Source organism: Podarcis tiliguerta (genome assembly GCF_965153285.1).
Source record: "Podarcis tiliguerta genome assembly, chromosome: 6".
Lineage (NCBI taxonomy): Eukaryota > Metazoa > Chordata > Lepidosauria > Squamata > Lacertidae > Podarcis > Podarcis tiliguerta.
Genome location: NC_139539.1, coordinates 64,115,207 through 64,138,081, shown reverse-complemented (window position 1 = coordinate 64,138,081; position 22,875 = coordinate 64,115,207). Strand labels below are relative to the sequence as shown.

General features: G+C 42.5%; 1 protein-coding gene across 6 annotated transcripts in view; it reads right to left on the bottom strand.

The window, feature by feature from the left end:
* Window positions 1–22,875, bottom strand: part of ST6GALNAC3 (ST6 N-acetylgalactosaminide alpha-2,6-sialyltransferase 3) — a 643,023-nt gene that overhangs the window by 415,319 nt on the left and 204,829 nt on the right. The window lies entirely within an intron of this gene.

Here is a 22,875-nt window from a genome sequence, read left to right as displayed (position 1 = left end):
ACCGATGTCAAGGCTGGTTCGTGTCACATGAATATATATCCCTGCACATCGAAAACCAGCACTGCAGGCAAAAGAACAGGCTTTTGTTTGACTTGCTAGTTTTCTGTCCTCGGGGTTTTTTATTTGCATAAACTGAAACATTTGCATGATCTTTTCTCACCTGCAATCTAAAGTGGCACAACTCTACCTTACTACCTCACTGTGAGCTATACTTAAGTAATATAGTTCTGTGTCAGTTTTCACTGGATTTCCAAATCCACTATCTTGTTTTCTGTGTTCCCCGCATTTGAGGGAAAAACAATTTCCCTTTTCTTCTTCTTACTCTGTTTTCAAACCGTCACCATTGGTCTAGAACAATTGAATGCAGAGTGAAGCTGTGTGGGTTTCACACACACACACACACACACACACACACACACACACACACAGCTTTGAAGGACTCTAATGATATGAGTTTGTCTTCCTGCAGAGAGATCCAAATTATGATGCAGTTTCAGCAGCTTGGTAGACTCAGCTCATGCTGTGCTGGAGATGGACTGAGCAACTAACTACCCAAAACAGGGCAGCACTCCTAATACAGCATATTTCCAATGAATTCCACTGATGCACCTTAGAGGCATTTTTGCACAAACAGTCAATATGACACAACCACACCTTAGCCTTTGTAAACCCATTGCAAACCCATTCTTGGTAACAACAGCACAACACCCCAGTAGCATGCAGGAGAGAGAGGCTGGCCTTGTTTTAAAGAGGGAGTAACCAACGTGGTGCCCTCAGATACTGTGGACTATAATTCCCATCATCCCTGGTCATTAGCCTTGCTGGCTGGCTGGGGATGATGGGAATTATAGTCAAAAACATCTGGAGGGCACTCTGTTTCCCAAAATCCTTTTGCTATTGTTTCCCCCCTTGGTTTAAAGTGTGTGTGTGTGTATGTGTGTGTATATAGTACACCTGGTGTTATGGTGTCTGACTCAAGGAGCATACAAGATAAAGCTGAGTCAATTGGGTCCTCCAACACTGGTGTGAAACGAAAGCCTTTGATATTATTTTAATAAGAAGATTAAACAAAAGAGTCACAAAATGGCAGGATTTTTCTTTGGGCTTATTTTTGTTGCTTTCTCTATATTTGTTCCCCCAAAATACAGTTAGATAAATGCTCTTGTGCAACTTGCAGCCTCCAAAGCAGGGGGAAAGTTAATAACGGAAGGAAACATATGAAAGGTTTGTAAAACCTTCCTGCATTACAAACAAGCAATACTAATAGATGACTGTGACACACACACAGCCAATGCATTTCTCATAGTAATGAATGGGGAGATGATGAGGGAAGTGTTTTCCCAGATACAAGTATCTCCCAGGTTCAGTCTTGGGAAAGCATGAGAGCTTTACCATGGAAGTACAGCCTTGAGGCAAGATGTGTAGGGTTGTGCAACAAATACATTTTGGTCAGAGAATCAATTATCAGTCAATGAAGGTCCTTATCGATAGAGACAATGGTGGGGAGATATATATATATGTGTGTGCGAAAGTAGCAATATTCTGACATTTTATTTTTAGGTTTATGATTCCACCCACCGTATATTGTCATACCTTCACTCTTCCAGAAGTGGTAGCAATGGGAACTTAAAGAATGGTTCTTTTTAACATGGGAGGCACCTCCTTCTAAGTGTGAAGAGGTCAAAAACATGTCACTGGGCAGGGAAGCTGGCTCAATGTGAAGGTCAACCACCTAATGAGCAGCACTTGGTGAATTCAGCAGAGGATGCAGAAGCCCAGAGAAGAGTGTGCAACGAAGACTTAAAAGAGTCTCGGAGGAAGGGACAATGGTAGCCTGAGCCCTGCAGGTAGAGACAGGCCAATGCCTCAGACAAACTGGCAGGCAACACTTCCTCTGTAGTATGAGGAACACAACATTGCCAACCCCAGAGAGCAGAAGGGGAAAGGAAAAGACACTTATCCTCCACTCCCCTGAGCCATAGATGTCTGACCCCTTGTACAAACAAACAACAGCAATATCTAGGCTGTTTTTGTTCCTGCAAAGCAGGGGAAAAAAAACTTTGTTTTAGTCGTCAATCTCAGGTGGAATACATCACTTTTAGCCTGCCCCTTATAAAGAGACCCAAGAGATCGCTTTCTGAAACCTTTGTTCACACAAACAAGCAGGTACACCCCAGAAAAAATGGACGGTCTGGTTACTTTTAAGTGAGAATAATAGCTTTATAACACAGAGAGTGGCTCTCTATGCACTGGCTACCAAAAAGGAGGGGGCAAAGGAGGAAAAAGGAGTTTGATAATATCGCTATAATTTTTGTGTGTTGATTCAGAAGTTTGAAATCAAGCTGGATTTGAGTTTGTTGGAGTCCCTGGTAACACTTCTCTTAAATTATGGATGTTGGTTCATACTATGGATGTATGATCTGTATTGTTTTATTAATATTGTAACTTTCGTAGGTTTGTCATAGCCTTTGGCTAGAACAATAAACTTTGATTGATTGATTGATTGATTGTTGTGGGGCCAAGCCCCTTCCGTTTGGAGTTTTGCCTTTTCATTCTGCAAGCAAAATAGGCAGTTAGACGTTAGACCTGCAGAACTCTCAGAAATGGTTGAGTTATCTCAAGGGCATGGTTGCTAAGGAAGCCAGATCATGTGTGTGTGTGGGGGGGGGCAGCTGCTTGTATAAAGGGCTATCCACATGGGTTGGGAATGACAATAGTGAGTATGCATGGTATAGCTAAGCAATGGTTGCTATAAATGAAGTAGAGTCATACCTTGGGTTACAGACGCTTCAGGTTGCATTTTTTCGCGTTATGGACCACCGAAACCCAGAAGTACCGGAACGGGTTAGTTCCGGGTTTCAGCGGTTGCGCATGCGCAGAAGCGCTAAATCAAGCTTTGTGCATGCGCAACACGCCACTGCGGGTTGTGAACACTGTGGGTTGCGAATGCGCATCCTGCACGGATCACGTTCGCAACCTGAGCGTCCACTGTAGTAGCTGTTCCTGGTCAGACATAGTGGCCATTCATGGAAACAATGAACAGTGCAGTTAGGTGGTAGCAAGATTATGTCTTATCAGAGGTATCACATTGGTGAAGTTGCATATACACCAGTCCCTAGAGTTCCCTACTAGGAAGAATCCAATTTCTGACCCACACCCAGTACTATATGTAGTATAGGCAGAGGCAGGATTGATGGACAGCACAGTACAGTATGTATCTTTCAAGTGTGACACATACTGAACCACATATCAGTATACATTAAGACTTGTGTATACATTAAGACTTGTCCTCCTGGATTTTACAGCCAAGCACAAATAAGCATTCCACATAGCCCCATGGTGAACAACATTACTAAAATATTGCTTAAATTATTTTAAGATGTGCACTGAAAGTGAGTAGTACTGGTGAATGCAATCTTTTCCCCAACAGAAAAAAAAATAAGGAAGAAACTGCCTCCCAAAGATACAAACCCAATTGTTTTACTTTACCAAGCACAAGACATCAATATGCTTTAATTTTGCTAAGTCGGGAAGGTTGATTAAGCCATCTTGGTGGTATTTGGGAAAAACAGGTTTCCTTTGTATTGGTGTTTATTTATTTTTTTACTTTGCACAATTTTAAGGTGAATGTGTTTGACAAAGCCATTTTTTCAGTTGGCACTGATTTTGCTCACAATGACTGCTTATGCTGCCTTGTGCTTTCAAAAAGAAAAAGACAACACAGGCACCTGATTTAATTATGTAGAGGATTATCAAATATTTCATAAAAACCTTTCATGCTGTGATATAAATAATATATCTTTTAAACATGCAAATAATGCAGAAATGTGCACAAATGATCTCTGGCAAGCTGATTCAGTAAACAAAATTAGCATGCAAATAAGTTTCTACGGTGCAGATCTGCTACACTGGATGTATGGGACAACAGAAAAGCCTACAAAATTGTATGCATTGTCCCATACAGGACCCCCCACCCCAGGCGCAACTGCCTGCAGAACACCACTAGCTCCTTCTGTGATTCTCTGGATTGTGATTGGTTTACATATACATCTTCATTCCTGGTTGACTGTATGATAAAGTGATGCCATCTGTGTGCATGAGCCACCATGGATATAATTTGTAATTATATAATCTGTGGCACATGTAGCTTGCTCCTCCTTGTCCCTTAGCACCTGCTGCCTGAGGCACATGCTTCACTCTACCTAAGGCCAGCCTTAGGTATGAACACATACCCTCCAACATTTCTCTGATGAAAATAGGTATGTCCCATTCCATAATGATAGTTTTACTATTTATACCGCACACATCTTACTGGGTTGCCCCAGCCACTCTGGGCAGCTTCCACCATATATAAAAACATAATAAAACATTAAAGAAACTTCCCTATACAAGATAGCCTTCAGATGGCTTGGAGGCTGAATAACTCCATACCCTCCAACATTTCTCCAACGATAATAGGGAAACCGGTAAGGAAAACCGGGACATCCTGGGATCAAATCAGAAAACAGGATGGCTTCTCTAAATTAGGAACATCCCTGGAAAATAGGGACACTTGGAGGGTCTGTGAACATTTGGTTGATGGTATTATATCCTCTTATGTGACCTCAAAATGTATCACTTTTCAGTGCTGTTAGTTCACAGATGTCAGGAACACAATAATGGATTGAAGAGATATCATGTGTGCCATATGCACATGTCAGTTAGGCCCCGAGAGATTACATGTCTGTGTTTTTTGCAGTATAAGTTACGGGTGTCACGTGGTGCTTGAAAAATGAGCACCTCATTCAAACACTTCCAAGCAGGTTGGAAGAAAGCAAGGCCTGCCCACCCTGAAACTGTGACTGCCTTACATATGCCTCCCCTAAAGGCCTTGGAGAAGGGAAGGAGACAAGTGGTGGCAAGCATTCTGGAGCTTCCAGAAGAGCATGCTTCTACACGAGAGATGGGACCACAAGTTCCATCATCACGGGCAGGAAGATGAAGATCATTTTCCTTCTTGTGATGAGGAGGAGACTTCTAACATCAATTCCACACCTGATTCAGAAGTACATTTGTGGTGCGGGGACCATGCTCCCCATAGGTGCTTTCCTCAGGCAGGTTTCTTTGATTCAAGCAAGCAGAAGGTGCCTCAAGTGCCTGTGAATCATTTGCAAGTGCCTCATTCAGATTGAGTTTTGATATGAAACTTCAGGATACTTGTACATCCCTAGTATAGACACCTCAGCTCATCCATCAGATCATTTTAAACAAGCAAGCAAACAAAAAAACACAATGCTCCATCAAAGTGGATCTCACAGTCCTTAATATTTGAAAAGAGCAAAGATGAGTTTGCTCATGTCTAAATGCTTTGGGTTGTTTTCTATCACACAATATCATATATGTAAATTCCAGACAGTGACCATGTTAAGTCTGCAGAAGTTCCAGGGGCTGGCAGTTTCCAACCTCTTCCACACTTTGATTATGGAAGGTGCGGCGGGCAGGGGTGCAAGCCCCGGTGGGCCAGGCTGTTCATACTATTTGTGATGCTGTAGATAGTGCTGGATTCCACCTGCCATTATCCCTGGCAACTGGTCGTATTCTTTGGGGCTGATGGGAGTTTAGAGTCCAACAACATATGGAGAGTCTAACAACATATAACAGTTTCTCATCCCTACCCTAGTAAGAACTAGACCTGGGGTCTCCTTTCCACACACACACACCCCACCACCACCAACATGTGATTTGTTCCATAAGACAGCTGAGCAAGAAGCCCTTTGCATGCCTATCTAATTTAGATTTAGATGGGAAAGAAAAATTCAGTGGAAGCTGAAGCTCTTTATTAACACATGGTCCCACCAAATATTGAGAAAAGGTTCTGCTTTTCCATCCTGGGCATTCTTCGAAGCTGCCAATGCAACACTAAGCACATAGTTTCCTGTGGTTCTTTTTGTTCTCTGAATCAAGCCAATGTTGTTGGTTTGCTTGGGGGTTTGCTGTTGTGTTGCTGTTTTGTTTTGTTGGTTTGCCATACCTAACATTTAAAAATGATTTACTGGCTTGCAAACAAGGACTTCAATACCAATACTTTGGTATTGAAACTGCCTGTTGATATATAATGATTGCAAAGGCAATGTAAAATCAAAGAAGTAAACATGGGGGGGGGGCGACATGCATCTATTGATCTAATTCTGTCTATTCAAAGTGCTGTTTGTTACTCTCTCTATGAACAGAGCTCAGAAGCCTGCCCTGAGACTGAAGGCTACTGAACTGGAGGAGAAATGGATTGATTTCCTATTTGTATCCAAACAGAAAACTGTGGGCTGCATTATATTATTTAGGAGCACTTGTTAAATGTTTAGTGGAATTCGGAAAGAGAGAGAAAAAACATTCCGCTGCTTGTCTGTAATGTCAACAATGGTTCAGTTTGGAGTTAGTGGTGAATTTGGTGGTGGTGAGGGACACATCTTGATTAAGCAAAATGCCAAATTTATTAATATATGTATTCTAAAGAGGAGATGGGAGAAGTGGGGAATCTGACAAACCAGTTTTAACTTTCATTTGTTTAATCATGGAAAATTCACATAAGATAGAAGTGCATGAGGTTTCATTTCATTTCTTCCTGCATCTGCAGCTTCTTCCGCTAACCAACCACTCCCTGCACTCCAAATATACAGGCCTCTTCATCTCAGTCTGGCAGTACTGTTTCTTGCAGTGGATCCCTAAAGCACTGGCATGAGAAGGATATGAGAGCACTTGAAATACTTTCAAGGAATCGTGGCTTGTTTTGGCCTCCAGGGAAAACAATGGTTCAGTGCTGAACGGAGTTTTCAAGACAAAACCTGTTGCTTGCCTATAATGGAAACGATAGCTCAGCTTGGTGGGAGGTAGGCTCTGCATTTGATGATTTTGAGCAGAAAAGTAGACAGTAGAGAATAAGGATGGATCAATCTGTCATCTTTGGTTTTTTTCATTTATCCAGTCTTAAGTTCAGTTTGTCACACTGCCACATAAGTGTCTAATTTGTTTCTTTTCTTTTTTAAAAAACACACAAAAATTAACCAGTGTTTTAGGACAATTTACTTCCAATATGCAAATTTTGATATGACTTTGTCAGATATAATGCACATATTATATTATTTCCAAGGATATGTGCATTTTTATGCACACACTCTCCTATTAAATGCAATTTTGTACATGTGCTTTTGGTTGGAGAATTACTGAGGGGAATTGTATATGATGTCTAGTTTGTCCCCTTTGTGGCTTAAGCAAAAGGCTAAATAATAACAAGCAGCTGGCTTAGAGTGGTTAAATATTTTGGTTATCTTATATTAGTTGGCTCCAATCTACACATGTGCTGCATAATATTTTGATGTTTATATTTTGATGTCTCTGGAGTTCTGTACCCTATAGGAACTGCTTATTCTACATTATTCATGTTTGAACAATATGGGCTCCATTGCTGGAACCAACAAATGGTTTTGGAACCCAAAGGGGGAATCCAGTAATGGCACTGTTAAATATATTTAAAGTGTTTGTATGCAGCCACTGCGCTTCCTGCTAAGAAGCAGCTCATGTTGATCAGCCCTTGCCTGCCTGGTCATCTCCAGATGTTGTTAGAATATAGCTCCCATCAAGCTAGCTGGGGTTGATGGGATGTATAATCCAAAATATCTGGAAGACACCAGGTGGACAAAGGCTGATGAAAAGTTTATTCTCAGGCAAACTGGCATAAAATGAAAGCCCAAAGTTGCTACAACTAAACATCAGAGGCAGATGTTTCACAGTTGTTCCAGCCCATAAGGAGCCAAATGACTGTGGATGTGCTTGGGGATGTGGCCATAGCATAATGTAATGAACTTCTCAAGCCCCAAACCACTGTTTTGGGGACGAAAATGGAAATGGAAGAGTATTTACTGCTAGATTTATAAAACAACTCTGTAGGTTTTCAAGTTTTTCTTTTCTTTTCGGAGGGGAGCAGGAGTTGCATAAATCTCTTCACAGAATAATATGCTGTTGTTATACTGAGCACCCATTAAACTCTACAGTGATTCACTATTCCCGCTGGAAATCAAAGTTTTAGGAAATGCTGCAAGATCAAATGACAAATGCAAAATTAATCCCAGACATCAGCATGTGTAAATCTAGTTGTCTTCAGCACTTTTGTTTGATTTCCCCCTGGTCCTGGCCCAATAAGGAAATTAGTAATATTTCAAGACCCAGTGAGATGTGCTCTAAATACAACTCTGGTTCATGAACAGCAAAGAGATTGGGAAGTATCGTTGTGAGCAATGGCTTGTGAATTTTGTCCCAAGGCACATAAAAATACATTATAAGCAGCCACACGCGGTACTTACAATCCAGTGAAGGTAAGCAGGACTATTTTGTCATTTTCACAGATTGTTTTTGCAGCTCCCTGCTTATTATCATGGAGCTTGCAGCTCTCTCTCTTTTTCTTAGCAGACACACCAAAGTAGGTTTTTTTTAACTACCTGCCATTCTCTGATAAGAGAGACTTCTACTCTTTTCTAGCTCACGTATGAATTCTTGTAAAATTTCCTGTCTGCAGTCAGAGAAAAGACAAAGTACAGAATAAAAAGCAACAGCCCTCTGCAATATGACTTCAGATAACTGTATTGCAAACATAGAGAGATAGATATTCTGACAGGTTAGGATAGCTAGGCAACATTCAGTAGGCATTTGTGAGCCTGTGCATTTTTTAAAAAAACAAAGTAGTAATCAATACACCTGCCATATTATTTTCAAAGAAGGGACATACTACACTCCAAGGATGACTTGTTGTGCAATGTTAACTGAATTACTTACACTCTGCAGTGGCCTTGTGTGGACAGGAATGCAACTGTTTGTCGGGTTTAAAAGAAAATATAGATATCTGAATGGCCTCAAATATCATCATTGTTTTATTTCCATAAAGGCACCTAAAATATACTAGGCATAGCACAGCACATCCATTACAATACATAGGGCCCTGCCTTCAGGCACACAATCTAAGGTTTTAAAAATGAGACAGAAGGAAATAGGACTTATGAGGCAGAATGGAAAACCTCCATTTTGCAGGGTGAGGTGAGGGGGGGGGGGGATGGTGCAAAGGAGACCTATGCAATATTTAAGCCAAAGACAGGAAATGAATCAAAATAGAAAATCAAAAGAAGGTGCGTTTTAAAGAACAAATACAGGCAGGTGCTAGAAGAGTTTTGCATATCAGGAGCCACAAGAAAGGCATGCAAGCAATAAATAGCACGTAGCAAAAGCTATATTTAACAATAATCTCTGGAAGCAATTGTCTTGTTATTTCCCAAACACCTTCCTCTTACTGTTATAAAAAAAGTAGAAGCTTTGTAACAGACTGCAAAATTCTCTTTTCAAGGTGTAACCTAAACCCTGAACTATTGCACGGTACATCCCAATTTCAGCAGCACATTGTTGCAAATCACTGGTGCATAACCATGTTTCATAGAATCAGAAGGGAACAATTAGGACACTCAGGATTAAACTGGGGACATCATGTTATCTTGAGACTTGGCCAACATACCTTCCAATATTTAACAGAGGAAGATAGGGACATCTTTGCGTACTGCATGGCACATTCCTAGGCATAGGGTTGTGGGTGTCGCAGGGAAGGGAGGTTGCTTTGGAAGAAAAGTGGCATTAATGCACATGCAATTTTTTTGTGTTAGTGTGTGTGCGCTTTTATATGGACCAAGCTAAATCTGATTCATGTCACTTGACTTTTGCATGTGTTCATGAGAAGACCCATTTTGTTTTGTGTCGGCATTAAATGTATTATGTATTAATGTTGGCATTATATCCCCCCCCCAAACCCCATAAAAAGCATTTGTTTTAAGTAAGCACTTACCATCCTGGATTTACAGAAACCATCCCAGTTTAGGATTTGATTCTGGAATGTCCCACTTTTCCTTAGGTAAAGGTAAAGGGACCCCTGACCATTAGGTCCAGTCGTGACCGACTCTGGGGTTGCGGCGCTCATCTCGCTTTATTGGCCGAGGGAGCCGGCATACAGCTTCCAGGTCATGTAGCCAGCATGACTAAGACACTTCTGGCGAACCAGAGCAGCGCACGGAAATGCCGTTTACCTTCCCGCTGGAGCGGTACCTATTTATCTACTTGCACTTTGACGTGCTTTCGAACTGCTAGGTTGGCAGGAGCAGGGACCGAGCAACGGGAGCTCACCCCATCGCGGGGATTCGAACCGCTGACCTTCTGATCGGCAAGTCCTAGGCTCTGTGGTTTAACCCACAGTGCCACCCGCGTCCCCCACTTTTCCTTAGGACGTCCCTATTTTCATTGGAGAAGTGTTGGAGGGTATGGAATAGGATGTCCCTATTTTCATCACAGAAATGTTGACGGGTATGCACTTACAAATAAGTTTGAGGGATGTCTTTTAATGAATTTTGTCTCTTTTTTTTGGCAGTAATAGCCACTCCTAGTTGCTCTGGGCCATTCAAAGCAGCAAGAATGCCTGGCTGTTCTTCAGCAGACCCAGGGAAGGACGCTGAAGCTGTTGTGCACATGTGCACTATGCAATGAAGTTTGCAAAAGAGATTCTCTAAAGGCAAAACAGAGAGCATTTTTCCAAGGACAGGGACCATATATGGGGACTGTACCTGCTGGGTATGCAGGCACAGTTGCAGAATAAATGCCTTGACTGTTTACGTTAGTGATGCAATCACCTACTTTGGCATAAGGATGCAACATAGCCTATGAATCATAATGAGGCTATTCATATTCTCGTATAGTTCCAGAGAACTGAAAAGTGAAAATGAAGTTTTTCAATGGCCTTTCCCATCGATTGGGCTAAAGAAACTGCTCTGAATCATGTATTCAACTACATTCTCTGCAAGAAGGATGCTCAAATGGCAAGAAGCAAAGATTTTGCACGCTGTTGCTGAGAGCACGGTGCCCCAAAACAGGATGCTCTGCTCTAATTGGGGCACTTGAAAAGTATGTTGCACTGTCCTGGTAAGTGGCAGTAATACTGCTGTCAGTGGGGCAATGCTATGGGCCCACCCCAGCTGCTTCTGGAAATTCAGAAATATAATATGTCAGAGCAGCATGAGAATGAGCATGCTAACACTGCTTCCAGTCCCTGTTGTTGGTCACAAGTTGGAGGGTGACTATCTGAAGCAGGGAGCCTGTTTTACATTGGCTACCCTGTGCAATGTAAAACCCTGATTTTCCCAGGTTCTGTGTCATGAAGCGAACCCCCACGAGCCTTGAATACGGCTTAAATCTCTCTCTGGCCTGTTTACAGTCCCACCTGGGGATGGGGGTGGGAATTCCATCTAAAGAGTTCCTAAGATTCACATGGATACTTCCTCCAAAATGAAAAAGTCATATTGCGGTTACAGAATGCTTATTGGAATCACCACTACAAGCTGTAGGAGCATCCATAATGGAAATAAAATAATATTATCTCTCTGTATTTGGTCTGAGGACTTTCCTGTATGGGCCTTTGTTTGTGGTCCATCCTTGTAATGAACTAATTCTTTTCAAAAAGCCAATTAATTTTCCTAAATTATGTTTTTTTTCTGAACGGTTCAACTCATCCTCTTTATGTGTCCTTTAGCATCTTTTAGCTATCAGGAAATAATAGATGTCCTTGAAATCCTTTGTGTGAAACACCAATATATTTATGTTGAAAAGAAACCTCTGGGGCTGAAGTGCTATTACAACAGAAGCAGAGCAACAGGCTCTCTAAATGCAATTGTCTGTGAAACAGAAATATATTCTGTTCTATGCTTATATCCAATGATCTTTATGTGCTGAATGTAATGCTGTTATCACATCTACTGGAATTTGCTCTCCGCTAAAGAACAAAGGAAAGAAGTTCCTTAAAAGAAAATCATATGGGCATTTTAGAGGCTGCTAGATGACAGAACACTATGGTTTCTGTGAAAGGCCAGTGTCTTATAAACTGCAGGTGGTAAGATGCTTCTTGCTTTAATAGAGTCCATTCCAAGAACAGCAAAATAAGTTACCCTATACTGAGTCAGACCATTGGTTCATATAGCTCAGTGCATCTCAGTGTACACTGATTGGCAGCTGCTCTCCCGGATTTCAGGCAGGGAACCTTTTCCTGGTCCTACCTGGAGATGCTGGCGATTGAACCTGGAACACTCTGCACCCAAAGCAGATGCTCTGTGCCCCAGAGCTGTGGATCTTCTTCTAATATTACTAGCACATGAGAACCAATGTCTAAGTTGGAGTGTTCTTTCCCCCCGATAAGCAGTACTCCGAGGCTGCAACGCTTACCTGCTAGAAGTAAGCCCACTGAACTCAGTGGGACTTATTTCTGAGTAAGACATATATGGAATTATGCTACGACTCTTCCACTGCTACAACAGAAAGACATCGGTGTTATTTATGCATTTATATAAACTACATAAGACTTCCCTTCACAAGGCATAAGAATATTTGTTTGTTTGTTTGTTTGGCCCGGAATTTTGAAATCCATCCACTATGGCAGGGGGTGGGGTTAGGCAGGATGACTTCACTTGAACCAACTCCAAAATGAGAAGGGGAGGAGTGGTACAAACATCCTTGAGCCATTTTGGAAAAGAAGAGATGACTTAAATGGTAGTTTTGCGTGTGAGAGAAACATACACATCCTCTTGCGTGTAAATGCCACAGGCTCTGCATCAACGGCAGCATAGCTCTGCAGCTCTACTATCTTCCTTCCCAGAACAGGGAGCCAAGATGAATCTCTGCTGGCCAAGCCTCAAGACAACATGATGTCCCCAGTTTGAGTGTCTTAATTGTTCCCTTCTGATTCTATGAAACATGGTTATGCACCAGTGATTTGCAACAATGTGCTGCCGAAATTGGGATGTACTATTCAATAATTCAGGGTTTAGGTTACACCTTGAAAAGAGAATTTTGCAGTCTGTTGTAAATCTTCTACTTTTTTTATAACCGTAAGAGGAAGGTGTTTGGGAATTAACAAGAAGCTCCTTGCAGCTTCTGTACCCCAACTCCCATCAGTCCTAGCCAACGCATGCTATCTTTTCTCTTTCCTATAACTATCTGGGAGTCAAAGCTCTGTCCCTAAAATGGAACCAAGATGGATGTGTCCCATTTGCCACCTGTGAATAAGCTGGCAATTTGGGGGGGCAACTACTTCAGTCCATCACTTTTCCATTGTAGAGTCTTGAAGTGGTATACAATTGGTGGTATTCAACATAGCCTTGCTCAAAGTAGACCCATTAGACATGAGTACATTAATTTAAGTGGGTCTACTCTGTATAAAACTCAATTGATTATCACCCAATGAAACAATCAGATTTATAGACAGATCATATTGGCCTCACACTGATAGATCCTGAAGGCCAGCTGCTCTTGTCCATATCACACAAGGGCACCATGTGGATTCTTCTTCTGCTCCTCTCAGTGGTGGTGTTGGGAAACAGAGGTGCTGGGGACATTTCCCCCCCTCCCAAGCCCAAAAAGTGTTCCTGTTGCCACTGTGAGCAGATGGTATCAACAGACCTCAAGTCTCAGGGGTAATGATGACTGAAGGGAATGAGAAGAGACTGATATATAAAGTCCTTTCCCCAGCCTGCCTGCTAGTGATGATGATGGCAAAGGAAGTCCCTGAAGCAGATGGTTTTCACAGTGTTAGTCCAACTGGTACTCTGACTGCCATTTCTGCTTCTCTAAGCAGATGTACTTTTTGGGTGCTTCCAGACCGGCACTAATTCCAGATGGGATTCAGAAGCATACTAGCAAATTCAGGTTGCACAATTAAAAGTTGATTTGGTGCTCTTGTGCAACAACCCCTTAAGTCTAAAAAGATCACTTTTCTGTAATAAGGACAGTAATGGGGAAATACACTGGAAATTGTGGAATAACAACCAACAAATCACTGTGCAACCTCTCTGCAAGCGAATCAGAATGAATGCTCAAGTAACAGCTGATTATCCTTTAACCTTCCTGCAAACTTTGCGCAAACAAATCAGGATGCATGTTCAATAAGCAGATCATCTGGAAGCAACCTTGGCTTTGTTTTGTAGGGTGCTTTTTATTTTCTTATGTCTATTTATTTTATTTAACTTGTTTCATAAAATTTATATGCTGCTTGATTATAGAACAAAAAAGAACCTCAAAGAGGGTCTCCATCTCCCATACAGGAAAAATGTTACACATAAAGCGGCCTCACTCTGTAAACATTCAGAGGCTCTGCTTTTTTAAATCATAACATTTCCTATTATAGTCTAAGGCTTGCCACTGAATACTGAGACAAAGTTGACAGGTTCTAATTGAGTCCAGGCTCAGACGAAGCTTCATTAACAGGTAAATCCCAGCCTCTATTCCAGAGTGGTTTGCTACTGTCATAATTAAATTACGTCTGTACGGATCAGTGTGGATCAAAAGGGTGGGGGTGGGGACTCGAACTGAGCCAATGTCTGCCTTCTCCAGCAAATGGTGACACTACTCCCATTTTAACATGCAAGGAAGATGCTAGAACACACAAGTTTTATCACAGCTATTAATAAAATGTGTGTCATAAACAATAAAGTTTAATTAGTAACTGAAGTGTCTACAGCAATTAAAAATGAAGGAAGTGTGTGGAACACTGCAGGGGGGCTTATACATATAAACAATTTAAATTGCAAATCAAGCATGCCAGAAGTTTGCCAGAAGTTTGGGAAAGTGTATTATTTTAGGGATAATGCGGTTTCCGCCCCCAACCAAATGGCGAGTGCTACATAGATTGACAGATGGAAGGTATCACATCGCTGTCTGTTCTGTCACACCCAACCATCTCACCATAGATTAGCCTGCACAATCTCTGCTACCTTTGGTAACCTGGTGCCCTCCAGATGTTTTGGATAACCAGCCCAATCGGCACCAACCACCATGTGTGGGTTAGGGCTGATGAGAGTTGTAGTACAGAAGCTTCAAGGAGGGGGCTGGGCCCTCTCAAAATTTTGTGGCGGCTGTCCACACACAACATGCTCACTTCACTTGCACACACTGCAGGACATGCTGACGTCATTCGCACAAGCCACGTGGCATACACACAACACGCCCGCATATCATACAGCATGTGTGACATCAGCATGCCGCATGGCATGCATGCATGATGTCAGCACATGTGCGCAAGTCATGCTGCCCTAGCCTCCTCAATTGTAGGGTCAAGCCGACAAGCTTTATTAGACCTGGGATGGAAAGGCTTTTCTGCCTTTCAACTTTTGTTCTGTCCCAGTTGGCCTTCTAATCTGATCTGCATAAATTGTGATAGTTTAGACATGGTAACCTTCCCAAGAGTTTGGCACAACTCCTAATACAAATAGTTTCTTTTATTGACCTCTTTGTATTTCTTGGAGTCCTGTTGTTCATGTTCATTTCACGGTTTATCTAGACATCAAGATTTTCCTCTCGTTGCTTTTTTATGTCTCTGTAGTCTTAAGAAAGGTAAGTTAAAGAGTATAAATTTCTCTCTTTTCTAGATCAGTGGCCTTACTTCTATGGTTCTCTTTAATTGGTTATTGACCTGTTGCTCCACAGTCATTCATCAATTGTGTACTTGACTGTAACCAGGTGGCTGACTCTAAGACTCTGTATAAAGGGCTCTTCTGTTATGTCATCTTAGGTTCACCTACAGAGGAATGAGGGTTAATACTGCTGACTAAAGCTTACATGTGGGTCTGAAGGCTGAAGAATTACTTTCCACCTAGAGCTAATGAGAGAAGAACAAGGGAAGGAAAAGGAAGGAAAGGTCAAAGAGGGAAGCTCAGGGAACAGATTTAGGTCTACAACATGCGGGATGTTGACTTTTCCCATGTCATTATGTCCCATTCCCCCCTGAGCAAAATGAATATTATGTCCCTCAGCTTCTTTATCTAGTTTCAAAATGATTAAAAGCACTGTGTTTCTGAGCCTTTTAAGATCTTTGAATCAGGATGTAAGGAAGCAGTAATTTCCAACCTGGGTTGTTGCAATCTACACTGTTTCCATTCCGTTACAGTCCACCTTCTGTAAAAACCTGTGTTGTTCATTTTGCTATCTACTCTGGCTGAAATGAACATGATTAATTATGTAGCTAATTACATAATTAACTTGGGTTTACTCCAATAGAAGTGAAACTTCAAAAACCATGCACAGAATGACACAATTGTTTTTGCAACGTTTGTGGACTAAAACCCTCTGATAACCAATACCGCTCATATTCTCTTGCATGTTTTCCACTCCTGATCCTAGATGAACACATGAATTGTGGCAATTTCTTCTCCTATTTCCAATTCTGATGGAATTCTCTGACTTTCCTTTCATGTTGTATACCATTTTATGATTTTGTTTACAAAGGCTCTCAGCTAACTCATTAGTTGCATTCCTTCAAGCTGCCTTCCTGTTCCTCATATGGTTTTACCTGTCATTTTCAGTTTCTAGTTTTATAGGTATTGTTTTGCTTGTAAATTTGAATATTTGATTTGTATACTGCCTTTGGCAATTCGCTGGAAAACACTGCATGTAAGTCATGCAAACACAATTTTCATCTCTAAGTTAAAATTGGCCTTCTACAAAGGATGGACGTACCCAGGGATCAAAAGTTGTAGGTGTAGGTAAAATATATAAACTATGTACTCCAAATGATACAGGATGGTTTTATTTGGTAAAATATATCAGCTGCTTAAATTGTAGGCATGTCATGGGAGTCCCTTACTAGGGTGGCTTTGTAGGCTTCAAAATACTGTTTCTCTGTAGTCTTGTACCAGTTTACATATGTTGCAGGATATAAAACACACGCAGAGAAAATCTCTTCCTTTCTCTCTCTCTCCCCCGCTTCTTCCCTTTGTGTGTGTGTGTGCATGTGTGTAACAACTATGCTACCTTGGCAACGTACAAACTGGGATAAAGACTAGCTATTCATGCGGCTAAATTAGGGTCATCTAAAGCAAGGGTGATGAATCTCAGGTAGAGTAGGCTACTACAGATCAAAATAATATTGATTTGATCTTGAAAGAATTTGAATTTGGAAGAGAAACCCCCATTGACTCAGAAACCTACATCATTGCAATGGCCCCCCTCCCCCAAGATTTTGACTGCCTAAGGTAGTGGTGACCAAACTTGGCCCTCCAGCTGTTTTTGGACTACAACTCCCATCATCCCTAGCTAACAGGACCAGTGGTCAGGGATGATGGGGGTTGTAGTCCCAAAACAGCTGGAGGGCAAACTTTGGCCACCACTGCCCTAGGGGCTTCCACAGGGGTTAATCTGGCACTGTGCTTTGCACCCTCCTTGCATGTTTTCTCCTGGCTGGGAAGTGTGCCTGAACTCTGATGACACCTCCCCTTTGCTGGATGGCAAACAGAGGTAGAAACTAGCCTATCGTACAAAGGTAAAAATTAAAGGTCCTTGCCCAGCACTGGCAGGTGGCTCTGGGAGGAAATGTGGCCCTCAGACTGAAACAAGATTGCCCACTCCTGATTTGAAGCACTTGAGCCAGCAGCACCTTAACCGGTGCCTGATTTTCAATTTTGATGTCTTGGGAGCTCGAAATGAAGACAAATCAGTCATTGCAAACTGTAAAACTGCTGCTCCAAGTGCACAAGCAAGCCATGGTTCAGGTGCTTTGGCTGCTTCTTCAAAAGCACATTCTGTATCGCAGCACTCAATGTCTGAGAAGCTGTGAGGTGACCACTTCACACCCCACCACCTGGAGGCTACTCGGCTCGGTGAGCTGCTTCTCACGCAGAACCTTCAATTTCTGTCACACCGCTTGGGAGCCCTCCCAAATGTGGCTTTCTGCAGTGGTGTGGAGAAAATTGGAGTTCTTAACCTCTTTCTCCTTCCACTTAAGTCAGTGGGTAAACATTCGAGAGGCTAACACCCAAGAGGTCAGGCCCTGCTCCTTTTCTGCTGCCTGCTAGAAGACAGACTATGAAGATGAGAGCTGACACCTGAACTTTGCATTGTGCTAAAATGCCACTTCCTCCTCAGCAGTTTCTGTCTCGCCTGTGGAACGTCCTTTTTAAAGGGGGCTTTATGGTTTTAAAGCCACACGGAAGGTGAAAGATTAATAACGGTGGAATATAATTCCCTCTATCTTTAGATCTGCTTCCAGTACGCTATTAACTTATCCACAGCCCTTCGGTGTAATGCGCAGGGCTGCAGCTGGAGCAGAGCACAGCCAAGCTGGCAAGATCAGCTTCTCAAGGGATGCAAGAGTAATTCAGCCTCCAGGTTCACAGAAGCCTCTCGGGAGCAAAACCTGCTCTCATGAGCCAAAGTTGCCAAAATGTGTAGTGCGTGGTGCATGCAAAATGTTAGCTCTGGGTTAACATTAGAAAGTTCAGTGCATACTTTACAGCAAAAGCAAGGTGTATAGCATGTGGGATGGCTAATCTGGCATTAATAGCACAATGCTATGTATTTCTACTCATAAGTAAGCCCCATTGGTAAGTGAGGCTCACATGGGAGGAGGAAGAAAGAGATGGCCATACAAGGTGACAGGGTACCTTCAAAACCTCTTTGCAGAAGCATTTGGAAAGGCACAGTTGAACTTAGAGCTGGAAGACGCTTGAGTGAACAGTGCCTGACACCCCAAGCTAGATTAACTGGTCTACAGATCTCCCATTACTGGTTTATCTGTGTTCATGCCACGTTGTGGGAAAGAGGAGTACATCATTCATTTAAATGGTATCTGTGGAGGATTGGATACCTGTCCCTCCAGGGATTGTACTGTATGGCAGCAATGTGGCTCAAACCATTCAAAATCTTAAAGGCTAAAAAATTGGTGCACCCGAGAATCTCATCAACACTGTGTGAATAATCTTCCTTCTACTGTTCAAGTCTCTCATCAGTATTAGTATTAGTGCAGTGGCGCTGTGCAACAGACATATGGAAACGTTATTTGTTTCTCATTTAGCAAACAGATAAGAATATGGAAATAGTTTCAGTCCATTTGTTTGATGAGCTTCCTAAGCCAGTAATAAACAAATCAATACAATTAGTTTTGGCTCATCATCATTTAGAAACCTTCACTACTGGGACACAATTTAATTATACCTCTTGCACTACAGCAGCAGAAAACCGTTGAAAATGGGCTACTTTACCATTTATTGAACCAAAGAGGAAGAGCAGTGGGATACATCAAAAACAGCATTTATCTTCTAACTAGGGCGTGCAAGATTTAAAGCATATTGTGCAGCATAATTTTCCTGATTGAAATGATAACATATTCCTACCATTAAGGACTTGTGTGAACGACCCAGTGTAAGCGCAGCTGTATGGAAGGAAAGTCTCTGACATTTGACATGCCTCATGTGAATGATGCAATTAATACAGGATGCATCAATCTCACTTGGAATTGACTGCAAAGTACACTAATTTTAATGGATTAATTAAGCTTCAGGAATGACGTATGATGTTATAAGTGGGGGGAAATACCATATGTGCATTTCAATGGCAAGATGAATATTTTAGCTCCTTTCTCAATGGAGCATCTCTTTGCTAATAAGTGGGGCTGCCCCTGATGATGGAAACTTCTTGAATTGCAGCCCTTGTTTTGTTAGGCACAGGTTGAGACTACTCACTGCAAATGCTCTCCTCAATGAATTGGTTTTTAAATTTATTCAAGAGAAAAGGGAAGGTGGAAAATTGAATTTTGATTTTGTTGTTGCAATTGCACTGTTCCCATCCTTGGGAAGATTTGTGCAAAGCTGTTCAGGGCAGAATACACGAACTTCATAGCCTAATCTCTCCACCAGCTTTAAAACAGTGGTAGCTATCTATGATGATGACAACGACGACACAAATCAAGTCCATAGTGTAAGACAGTGTTGTGCCAGTGTGCACTGTAATTCAAGTGCAGCCTTCCTGAAACAAATAGATGGGACAAGTGGAGCTGTGTGCTGTCCCCTTGCTGCTGATGCTTTAGCTCAAATCTCTAGATGACTTCTCCCAGTGGCTTAATGTAAATGTTAAAAGGCACAGAAAAGGCTAAAACCCTTGGGCACCCCAAATGACCATGTCCCAAACCAATCTGGGTTGATTCAAGAGAATCTAGGCATCAGTTGGGTCATGTTAAAACAACCCCAGCTCACAATGGGTGAGGCAACACAGAGTGATCCAGGGCTGTTGTTAACATTGTGTCAGAAAGGCAGATGGAGAACCCATGAAAAGGTGGCAGCTGCATCTTCATGAAACAAGTTAGGGGTGGTGGGGGTGGGGGTGGCTGGATGCCTTTCCCACTCAACCTTTTCTTTATCACGACAAGCCGCCTCTTCTCAGTCCTGTGAAGCAGCACCACACAGGATTGAAATCTCCCACTTACCAAATAGTAATTGGAATATTTAGTCCTGCATGGTCCCAGTTGCTGCTCCTTTGTAAGTGGCATTCTTCTGTGCAGCGAAGGAGCACTTGTGAAGGAGCAGCATCACGAGGAGAAGGAGAAGCAGAAGGAGGCACAGAGTGGACTGGTCTGATTTTAAGGGCCACAGAGCAAACGTGGGGTGCATGTGCACAGCCCTAGTGGATAATATTGAAGTAGACCAATGGCCTGATTCAGTATGAGAGCATTGTCTGGACTTGTTAATAAGTGAACTTATTAATCTGTATTTAAAACTCTTTCTGTTGGTGTTCTCTGGGAAAGAATTGATAGGTACTCCATAGAGAAACAAAGCAGATATCTGAGATTTTAGTGTGGCTGTGATCTGGCTGTAGCGTGTCAACTGAAGAATGGAACATAGCAGCAAAGACTCATAATCTATGTCAGGCAGCATAAATAAGTGATTTTTAAAAACTGACCTTTTAAAAAATGACTTTGCTAACACCAGTGCAGATACAGTCTACTTTTATATTAATTTTGGGGAAGGGGAAGTTAGAGTAGTGTATAAGAACCCTGAAGTGCAAACCAGTGTTGTTATCTTATGGCCTAGGTTGGTGGTGCACTACATTGCTCAAATAGGGCTCCAAATTAATATGGAAAACTTTCTCACAAATGACCTTGGAAGCTTTCCCTACCATAGGCACCCATGTTGACATTTTACTCTTGCCATCTGGTTATTCACATGGCAGAGGAATTTAACATCACAGGTAGGTTTCAGCAGGGTGATTTTGCATTGCATACCTTGCAGAAAATGTCTGGCATTTGTTTCCTGCACAGTTTCTGCTTTCAAAGCAAAGAGGGATGGAAAGAGGCTTATGATTACACCTTAGTGCCATTGTGAAGGCTTTCAAAATATTAATTTGCACTTACGTATAAGAGGAAGAATTGCCCCAAGACACCTCAGCCCCAAGGATACTGCTAGCAAGATAACCCCAGAGTGGGCAACTGAGGATTTCTCTGCAAGAAAAGCGTTCTATTTATAGGCATCTAACAGAGTCCTTTTTTACATTTCACTTAGCCTGCAAAATAATGAAGTCCAGTTCATGTCCATCCATGCTTATTTTAACTGAAGAGATGTTGAAGCACTTCTAGTGTGATTTAAAATTAAGAATGGTAAAGTACCGTATTTTTCGCCCTATAGGACACACTTTTTACCCTCCAAAAATGAAGGGGAAATGTGTGTGCGTCCTATGGGGCGAATGCAGGCTTTCGCTGAAGCCTGGAGAGCGAGAGGGATCGGTGTGCACTGACCCCTCTCACTCTCCAGGCTTCAGGAAGCTATCCGCAAGCCTTGGGAGCCCGCGGGAGTTCCCGCCGGGCTCCCTAGGCTTGTGGATAGCAGCCTGCATCCCGAAGCCTGGGGCGCACTGAGCAGCGTGCCCCAGGCTTCGGGCAGATATCTGCAAGCCTGCGGAGCCCGGCGGGAGTTCCCGCCAGGCTCCCAAGGCTTGCGGATAGCAGCCTGTTGTGGGGGCTGGGGTCGGAGGAAGCTCAGGCTTCCCCCGCCCCAGCCCCATGCCTGGGGGGTAAATAATTTTCCCCCTTTATTTCTCCCCCCAAAAAACTAGGTGCACCCTATGGGCCGGTGCGCCCTATGGGGCGAAAAATACGGTACTTTGTATACTGGTATTACAGTAGTACTACAGTGCTACAGAAGTGATATGCATATTTTCTTATGCTCAATGTAGTTTGGTTTTAATGGGGTGTGTGTGCAAAAACAGAGAGGAACAGGTTAAGATGGTGCAGTTCCTTGCAACTTGACTACATATCCTCCAAGTGTCTTGTTTTAAGTGGGACATCCAAAGATTTCTGCCTCCACCTTTCCCATCTCCTCTGCACCATCATTGTTGTTCTGCTTTGTTTGTGCCAACAGTCCTGGCAAGCTCAATGGAGTCCTTCCTTGACGGAGTCCTTCCTCAGAGCTAGGCATTGTGGGCGAGGTTGTCCCCAAGAGTGCCTACACCACCAGGTACTGTTGTGAGTAACTTTATATTGTATTTGGTGCAAAGGAACAGTGGTACAGATTTTTCTCTCTGAGGAAGAACTCCTTCTGAGGAAGAACTCCTTCCTCAGTGCAAGGTATGAGGTGGGACTTCCAGGAAACACCTCTGCCACTTTGCTTCAATTGTGTCATGGGTGGCAGCGCCAGCTGTGGTGGTTAGGAAGAGGGGAGGTGTGGGCAGCGATGACCAAAGTATCAGCAGCAACTAGGCTACTAACTGTGGCAGAGGACAGATTTGAGGGCAGTAGATGGCGGCAGAAGCATCTGCCACCCTTCCCAATCAGATACTTGAGTCATGTGGCTAAGCATGATTCATAGGATGACCAGCCCTGCCTATACCAAGGTCTAGTGGTTACAGCTAGAAGACAGAAGGAAAAGGAGGAGGAAATTTGAACACTTTAGCAGCAATGATGAGCTACAAGGGAAAGCACTTTAAAAAATGAGAAACAAAGACACTCTAGCCACAGCAGAGCTTCTAGAGACACCATTGGCCCTCCAGACATGATAGATTTTGCCATGCTTAGAC